We start from the raw sequence: 9,307 nt of genomic DNA, 5'->3' as shown, positions 1-9,307 counted from the left end.
TTTCTTCTCTCTGAATCTGCACCTCTGCCCTGTATCACTCTCCTTTATTTGTAAATCCTTTAGTATCTGTATTAAATCTGGTCTTGATTTTGGGATGATTGGAGGGTGGAGGCAAAGTTGCTCAATGATGGAGATATCATTTATCCTTTCCTTCCTTGTCTCCCTATCTTGACAATTCACTATCATATTGATCCTAGCTCTACACCCAAGAAGTACCGTCATAAAACCAAAACTAGGATAAAGATTAGACAAGTCAAGCTGCTTTGCAGCTGCAACTTTCAGAGAAGCACATCAAAGGAAAAATTCTTATGCTACTCTTTATGCTACACTTTTTATTGCCTGTAAATGCCAATTTTCATGACATGTAGCAATAAATTTTGGAAAAGTCGATTCACATCAGATACTGAACCAGCTGGTATGTTTTAGAAGAAATGAGTAACTTTCCATTTTTGCCTAGGGTGTGAAAATGTCTTGTTCCAGCTCTACTTAGACAATTTAATTCTAGGAAGGGAGAGGTCTCCACCTACTCTCATGTGCGTGTAAAACTACAAATTTCTAACACCCTCAGGCTGAGAAACAACCATGTAATAAGGGTTTGTGGAGATCTCTTATCATAAAAGCATTAGCAGCATAGAGTACAGGAAGGGCAATGATGGATAATAACCAGAAACCAGACTGCAGAAGAACCTAAATGCCAGATTGAGACACTCATATCTGGTCTCAGTGACAATAGGCAGCTATTGAGGATTTTGAAGCAAACCACTGACGTGCTTGGAGTATATAGTCTGCTCTGTCTATATTGATGTACTAGCTCAATGTCAGTGCTATCTCCAGTCATCCTGATCTATATCTGGCCACTGGACTCAGATGGCTCTGGAGGAGAAAGTGATGCTGGGGGCTTTGCAGAGCCCTCCCTCATTTAAATCCAATCCACTTGCACATCATGGTATCAGCTTTCCTGATGCTATGGTCCTCTTCAAGAACAAAGGACAAACAACAACAACGACTAGCTCAGTAGAGTACACAACTGAGTCAAGGCAAATGGCAGTCTCCAAACACTGCAAACATTGTGTTTTGGGGAAGATAGAGGAATCACTGTGGAGTAGTGGATGGAGAGATGCACTTGTGTCAGGAAGATGTGGGTTCATTGAGAAAGCTTGAAAGTCCTCTATTTTATTGAAAATCCATATTTTGCCTTGGAGCATGATACTCAGTTTTGCTGGGTAGGTGATTCTTGGTTTTAATCCTACCTCCATTGACTTCCGGAATATCATATTCCAAGCCCTTTGGTCCCTTAATGTGGAAGCTGCCAGATCCTGTGTTATCCTGATTGTTTTTTCCACAGTATTCAAATTGTTTCATTCTGGCTGCTTGCAGTATTTTCTCCTTGACCTGGAAGCTCTGGAATTGGTGACAATGTTCCTAGGAGTTTTCTTTTTGGGATCTATTTGAGGAAGCGATCTGTGGATTCTTTCAATTTCTATTTTATGCTCTGGCTCTAGAATATCAGGGCAATTCTCCTTGATAATTTCTTGAAAGATGATATCTAGGCTCTTTTTTTGATCATGGCTTTCAGGTAGTCCAATAATTTTTAAATTCTCTCTCCTGGATCTATTTTCTAGGTCAGTGGTTTTTCCAATGAGATATTTCACATTGTCTTCCACTTTTTCATTCCTTTGGTTCTGTTTTATAATATCTTGATTTCTCATCAAGTCACTAGCCTCCACTTGCTCCAATCTCATTTTTAAGGTAGTATTTTCTTCAGTGGTTTTTTGGACCTCCTTTTCCATTTGGGTGATTCTGCCTTTCAAGGCATTCTTCTCCTCATTGGCTTTTTGGAGCTCTTTTGACATTTGAGTTAGTCTATTTTTTTTTTATTTTTTTTATTTTTTTTTTTATTTTTAGTTTACCACGCACGGTTCTACATAGTTTTGAGTTCCAGTTTTTCACCCCTCCCTCCCCCCTCCCTCCCCAAGACGGCATGAAGTCTCATATAACTGTCATGTATAACTTCGCATTGAATTAATTTATGCACTAGTCAAGTCGTGGAGAAGAATTTTGACCAATGGAATGAATCATGAGAAAGAAGAAACAGAACCAAAAAAAAAAAAAAACCAAAAACAAAAACAAAAGAGAAGCAGAAAAGGCGAGCATGTAGTGTGCCTCAGTCTGTATTCAAACTTCGCAGTTCTTTGTCTCGATGAAGATAGCATTCTCCATCGTGAGTCCCCTGGAGTTGTCCTTGCCCCTTAGTACTTCAGCTCTGGTATTTTCATCCAGAAGGCTCAAAAGTCCTCTATTTTATCAAAAATCCAAATTTTGCCCTGGAGTATTATACTCAGTTTTGCTGGATAGGTCTTGGTCTTAATCCTAGCTCCTTTTACTTCTGGAATTTCATATTCCAAGCCCTTCAATTCCTTAATGTACAAGCTGCTAGATCTTGTGTTCACAATACTCGAATTGTTTCTTTCTTGTTGTTTGCAATATATTATCCTTTACCTGGAAACTCTGGAATTTGGCTACAATATTCCTAGGAGTTGTATTTTGGGGATCTTTTGCAAGAGGGTATTGGTGGGTTCTTTCAATTTCTATTTTACCCTCTGGCTCTAGAATATCAGGGCAGTTTTCCTTGATAATTTCTTGAAAGATGAGGTCTAGGCTCTTTTTTTGATCTTGGCTTTCAGGTAGCCCAATAATTTTTAAATTATCTCTCCTGGAGCTATTCTCCCGGTCAGTGGTTTTTCCAGTGAGATATTTCACATTGTCTTCCATTTTTTCATTCCTTTGGCTCTGTTTTATAATTTTTTGATTTCTCATAAAGTCACTAGCTTCCACTTACTCTAGTCTAATCTTTAAGGTAGTATTTTTTAGTGGTCTTTTGGACCTTTTCCATTTGGCTAATTCTTCCTTTCAAGGCATTCTTCTCATTGGCTTTTTGGAGCTCTTTTGCCATTTGGGTTAGACTATTTTTTAAGGTATAGGGAAAAAGATCAAACATCTGAGAGGAATGTGTTGTTGTTTTTCACTTTTTAGAAGGCTAGTCTGTGGAGTCATTCAATCTTATTATGGGACAAAATTCATATCTAGCTTCATAGTTTATAAAAATAAATTATTCCAAAGCTAAACATTTAACAGCTGTTTAGCAGATTTCTTCTGGTTTGTAGTAGGCAACATCCAGCACTATTGTCTTCCCAGCTAGAATTAATTGTCTTCTTTTGAGAGAATACCTTTCAGGTAGAAAGGGTTGCTGGGTCATTCAGGGTATATAGTAATGTGGAGCAGGGTGCTTTTAGCTTTAGTAACTTTATTGGCATTTATTTTGAGTATTTTTTGAGTCTCCTTCAGCAAGTTGTTGACTTGTTTTTCATGATTTTCCTGCATCACTCTCATTTCTCTTCCCAATTTTTCCTCTATTTCTCTTATTTGCTTTTCCAAATCCTTTTTGAGCTCTTCCGTGGCCTAAGACTAATTCAAATTTTTCTTGGAGGCTTTTCATGTAGGATCTTTGCCTTTGTTGCCTTCTTCTGGCTGTATGTTTTGATGTTGTCACCAAAGAAAGATTCTATATTCTGAGTCCTTTTATGCTGCCTGCTCATTTTCCCAGCCAATACTTGACTTTTGAGCTTTCTGTCAGGGCATGACTGCTTTCAGAGTGGAGAGTGCTTTGTCCCTTTTTTCAGGGGTATTGAAATGCTGTTTTCAGAGCTACTTCTACTCTGAGGTAGTATGATGCTCTTCTCCTGACCTATGCTCTGATCTGTGAGTGCAGGCATTCCTTTCTGCTGTGTAACAACCAGGAGGACTCCCTCTCCACAGCCACCACAAAGCTCTGCCACACCAGTGCTCCTCCTCCCCAAAGAACCGCCAACCAGGACCATAACCCAGATCCAAGCAGGACAAAGCAGGAGAACCTTGCCTCAGGGCCAGCAAAATAATCTCTGCATTCCTGCTCTGATCAGCTGCTTGATTCTCCCACCATATGGGCCTCTGGCTCTGGAAGCAGCTGCCGCTGCTGCTGATGTTTCTGTCACTACTGCAGCCACTACCTACACCACCCCAGGCCTGTGGCCAGACCGCTTACTTCTCTCACCCAGATCCAGCAGTTTTCCCACTGACCTACTCTTTTCTCTTTGGGTTTTATGGGTTGAGAAGTGTGGTAACTGCCACAGCTCAGTGATTCAGTGCCCTGAGGCCTGCTCCACCCAGTGTGCTCCAGCCTGGTCTGTCCTGGAGAGGCCCATGTTGGGCTGCACTCTGCTCCCAGTGCTGTGCAATAGACCCTTCCCAGAGACCATTCAGGTTGTCTTTGGCTGGACACTTGTTTCCCTCTGTTATTTATTGGGTTCTTTAGCTGTATAATTTGTTTTGAGTCATTTTTTACAGGTATTTGGAGGGATTTGGGGGAGAGCTTAAGCGATGCCCTGTTTTCAAGCCACTATCTTGGCTCCACCCCCAAGAATCATGGAATTTTGAATAAATGACAAGTAACCAGCTCAGGAAGTGCAGTGTCTCTCTCTGTGTGTGAGTGTGTGTGTGTGTGTGTGTGTGTGTGTGTATAAAATGGTAGAGGGGTATGTGTATACATAAATATATATAAATGGTAGAGGGTTAGGGAAAACCCTCAAGAAGGAGATAGTAATGGGGTTGTGTCTTAACAAGGATTGGAATTCAAAGAGACAGAGGTCAGGAAAGTGTGGGGAAAGCCTATGAAAGGCTGTATAAGTGAACAGAAGGGCATGGAAGTAAAGAATGTTATTGAGGTAGAATTGGGAAGATGGGGATGTGAAGGCAAAGGAAGAGCCAAAGATGGCTGACTTTTGTGAACATGGCTTTCTAGAAGGGTCACAGTGCCTTTTTTTGTATTTTTTTTAAGGTTTTATAATATTTTGATCTCTGCTTTTGAGGAGTTTAATTATATACTGTCTTTTTAATTTTTTTCAAATATTCAATTATTTTCAATTACATGTTAATTTTTTTAAACATTTATTTCTTTAAAAATTTTGAGTTCCAGATTCTCTTTCTCACTCTCTCCCTACCTCCTTCATTGCTGAGGCAAGCAATTTGATGTAGGTTATAAACGTACAGTTATGAAAAACATTTCCATACTAGTCATGTTATGAAAGAAAACACAGACCAAAATAGAAAAACCAAGAAAGAATTTTAAAAAGTATGCTTCTGTCTCCATTTACCCTCACAGATCTTTTACCCTACTGTTGCATTATCTCTGTGGAGCTGCTCCTGTCACCTGTAAACACTGTCTTCTTGCACCTCACTTCTCACTCATCCAGTAACATTGCCCTCCCAAACAAGAAACCACATCTCCAAGCCCTGGTGGTTTTCTCTGACTCCCTATTGCCTAGAACATTATCCGTACACATCTCCTTCTACTTCCTTCCCTGGATTCCTCTGAGTCCTAAATAATCCTAAAATTTTTTATTTAGCATTTTATTTTTCCCCAGTTACAAGTAAAAACAATTTTTAGCATTCATTTTTTAAAACTTTGAGTTCCAAATTCTCTTTCTTCCTCCCTCCCCATCCTCCCTCATTGAGAAGGCAAGCAATTCTATGTGGGTTATACATGCGCAGTCATGTAAAACATTTCCATAATAGTCATTTTGTGAAAGAAGCATAGACCAAAAAAACCCTCAAGAAAAATAAAGTAAAAGGAGTATGCTTCAATCCATATTCAGACACTGTCAGTCATCTTCTGGGGATGGATAGCACTTTTCATCATAAGTCCTTCAGAGCTGTCTTAGATCTTTGTCTTGCTGAGAATAGCTAAGTCATTCACAGCTGCTCATCTTGCAATATTGTTGTTACTTTATACACAGTACATTTCACTTTGAATCAGCCCATGTAAGCCTTTCCACGTTTTTCTGAGATCATCCTGCTCATCATTTCTCATAGCACAATAATATTCCATCACAATCACATACCACACCCCAAGTGATGGGCATTCCCTCCATTTCCAATTCTTTTCCACCAGAAATATATACATATATGCACATATATGTATATATGCACATATATGTATATATGCACATATATGTATCTATGCACACATGTGTATATATGCACACACGTGTGTGTATATATATATGTGTGTGTGTACATATATATATATGTATATGTCATGATCCTTTTCTGTTTTGTTTTGTTTTTGGACACAGACCTAGTAGTGGTATTGCTAGATCAAAGGGTATGCATGGTTTTAAAGCCCTTTGGACATACCTCCAAATTCCTCTACACAATGGCTGAATCAGTTCACAACTCCACCAACAATGCATCAACCTCTCATTTTTCCCACGTTCCCTCCACCATTTTCTTTTTCTATCCTATTAGCCAATCTAATAGGTATGAGGCAGTACCTCAGAACTGTTTTAGTTTGCATTTCCCCAATCAATAGTGAGTTAGAGCATTTTTCATATGCCTAAAGATAACTTTTTTTTAAACGGCTACAGATAACTTTTTCTTGCCTCTTTTATGTGAGATAATTTACCCCATTCTACCTCTCCCTTCCCCTTTCTCCCAGTACATTCCTCTCTCACCTCCTGTTTTAGATCATGAAATTTGTATTTCATGATAAGTACTGAAGAAGATGACTATGTTTAAAGACACAATTGTATTCCCCAAGTAAAGCAAGTAATTATTTCAGCATTTAAGCAGATCTTTAAGCTAGAAGACATTTCAGTGGTTTGTCAAGGCTCTTCTTTAATTTCTGAAATTCTGTCTATGGATTTAAGGATTTCAGCAACAAGATTCAACATTTCAGCTCCAGAAAGCAACTGCTTTATCGAGCGACATGCATTGTTCATAACAACTTTGAGATTTTACAAGACAACATCTGTGTTTTGCTTAACTACTATCAAATTGGCACACTGACCAGATCACAGGGCTTCATTGTCTCTCTTATAATTAGTAAGCTGAGCCTGGAGCATATTTATTTCCTGCTTCAGTTTTGTAATGTTGTTTTGTGCCTTCACAGCCCACTTAGTCATCACTCCAAGATTCTGTTCCACTTGTTGTACCACAGATTCAAGATCATGACAGTTGCTTTCCTCTTTTATCACTTTTGCTTCCAATTTCTGCTCATGTTCTTCTGTCTGAGATTCAGAGAAGTTCTGAATCTCCTTAATTTTTTTCTTAGCTTAGAGTTTTCTTCTTTAAGATCTCCTGTACTTGCATTCATTACACAGTATTGTTTAAAGCAGCTGCATTCATATCTGTGAGCAATGCCAAAATAACTAACCATAGTAAACAGCAAAAAGCTGCAGCAGCATATGAGGGCTGATGGTGTCCTTTGCTGCAAAGGCATAGAGGCCATTAGGAAAGCAAGATCACTAGTTTTTCTCCATGAACTTCCCAAGAAGGGTTATCAAGTAGGTGAAGAGCATTCCAACCACACTTACTGCTTCATAGTTTATCTGCAGCAACCAAAAATGCCTGTCTCCCAAGTATTCTCCATGAGCGGCAAATTCTTTGTGTTGTTCGCTTGAGATGTAGGAGAAACGCATGTGTCACTATCATTTAAGGTCCATGGGGCCAGATGTGTTGGAAAAAAAGGAAATATGTGTACTCTGAGGTGATGTGCTAGTAGCCACTCTGGAAGCATAAGTTTATTCCATGACAGATAGCTAAGTCCTACTCCGGTCATCATCTTCATCTTCATCCAACAAATCTCCAGCACCAGTTGGATCTTGGAAAAAAAAGTTCCTCATAGTCTAAAACATATCCCACAGTTTTAGAAGCTGAGGAACTATTTTCAAGTCCTAATGGATGTCTTGTAGATTCCTTAGTGTAAATTCTAGTATTGGTTGTCTCCTCTTTGGACAGGCCAAGGTTCTTGGTTTTCATTAATTCTTTAAAGGAAAATGGATTTGCCTCATCAAGATCTTCAAGATTATGGTCGCCCTGGATGACTAGACCCTGGGCTCCAGAGAGCCAGATAAGGCCCCCACCCCCCATGCGGCGGGTGCAGCCAGACATGCCTGCCCGGCCTCGATTCCACCATGGACAGATCTCCACTACCTGATCTCCACAGCCTCAGGTCAGCCCGTCTAGGCTCACCTCAGCTCAACTTGGCTCTGCCTGGTTCAGCTCTTCTCCAATCTTTGGGTCTCCTCCTTCCCTTCTGCGGTTCCTCAGGAGGCCGTTTCCGCTTCACCCACCGGACACTCTTGTTAATTGTTTGAAAATAGATCTTTAGGAGAAAAAAAAAATCTTAGATATGACAATTAGATCTACAGAAACAGAACCTGGTCCACGGAAATGAAAGCCAGAGCCTTGGGAAAGGTAGCCTAGTGGGTTCAAAGATGTGGTGGATATAGTGGTTACAGTGTCTTAAAGTATATTTAAGGTGACTCTGGAGATATCTTCTTATTACATGCTTTTTCCATAGCCCTGAGAGCCTAGAAGCCACCTCAGGAGGGGGAGCAAAAGAATCTCTTTGAAGTCTGAAATAGGAAATCCTTACTTGCTCAGTTTCCCAGCAAAGAAAGGGCTCTTTAACTGACATTTCTGTTTTGTGGATATTACCTGTAGTTCAAGGAAGTTTCTTCCCTAATTAAAGGACATTTTGCCAAATGAGAAAAAGATGGTGAGAATGGTTACAAGGGAGGGGAGTTCTCAAACCTACAAGGGGAGAAAACTTTACATACCAAGCCTTCAGTATGCTCTTCTCTGATATTTGTCCAAAATACCTGTAACCTGGTGCTCATGCCTTTTGCAATAAGACTCTACTTTGTTAGATCCTCCTCCAGATCATGCCTTCTAGCTGAAAGTGGCCCTCAAGGTTCCATCCTGGGCCCTTTTCTCTTCTCCCTCTATGCTATTTCACTTGGTCATTTCATCTGTCCTCACAGTATGAATGACAATTCTCAAATCTAGCTATCATGCCCCCACCTCTTTGCTGATCTCCAGTCTCACATCTCCAATTGAGTTTCAGATATCTTGAACTGGATGTCCAGTAGGCACCTTAAACTCAACTTCTCCAAAATCAAACTCATTATCTTTCCTCCTAAACCCTCCCCACCTCTTACCTTCCCTATTACTATAGAGGCCAACATCATCCACCCAGTCCCCCAGGCTTGAAATCTAGGTGTCTTTCTTGACTCCTCACTCTCCTTCTCATCCCCTCCCGTATCCAATCTGTGGCCAAGGCCTATCAATTTCATCTTTGCAACATCTCTCACATACATCCCCTTCTTTCCTCTGACACTGCCATCACACTGGTTCAGACACTAATCACCTCACACTTGGATTATTATATAAGCCCACTGGTGGGTCTGCCTGCCTCCAGTCTCTCCCC

At 40.2% G+C, this 9,307-nt stretch overlaps 1 pseudogene; it reads right to left on the bottom strand.

Moving 5' to 3' along the window:
* Positions 1–6,698: 6,698 nt before the first annotated feature.
* Positions 6,699–7,986, bottom strand: LOC118830162 (annotated as a pseudogene).
* Between the last annotated feature and the right edge of the window lie 1,321 nt (positions 7,987–9,307).

Source organism: Trichosurus vulpecula, chromosome 8 (genome assembly GCF_011100635.1).
Source record: "Trichosurus vulpecula isolate mTriVul1 chromosome 8, mTriVul1.pri, whole genome shotgun sequence".
In the NCBI taxonomy this organism is placed as follows: domain Eukaryota; kingdom Metazoa; phylum Chordata; class Mammalia; order Diprotodontia; family Phalangeridae; genus Trichosurus; species Trichosurus vulpecula.
This window is presented reverse-complemented; position numbering and strand designations above follow the sequence as displayed.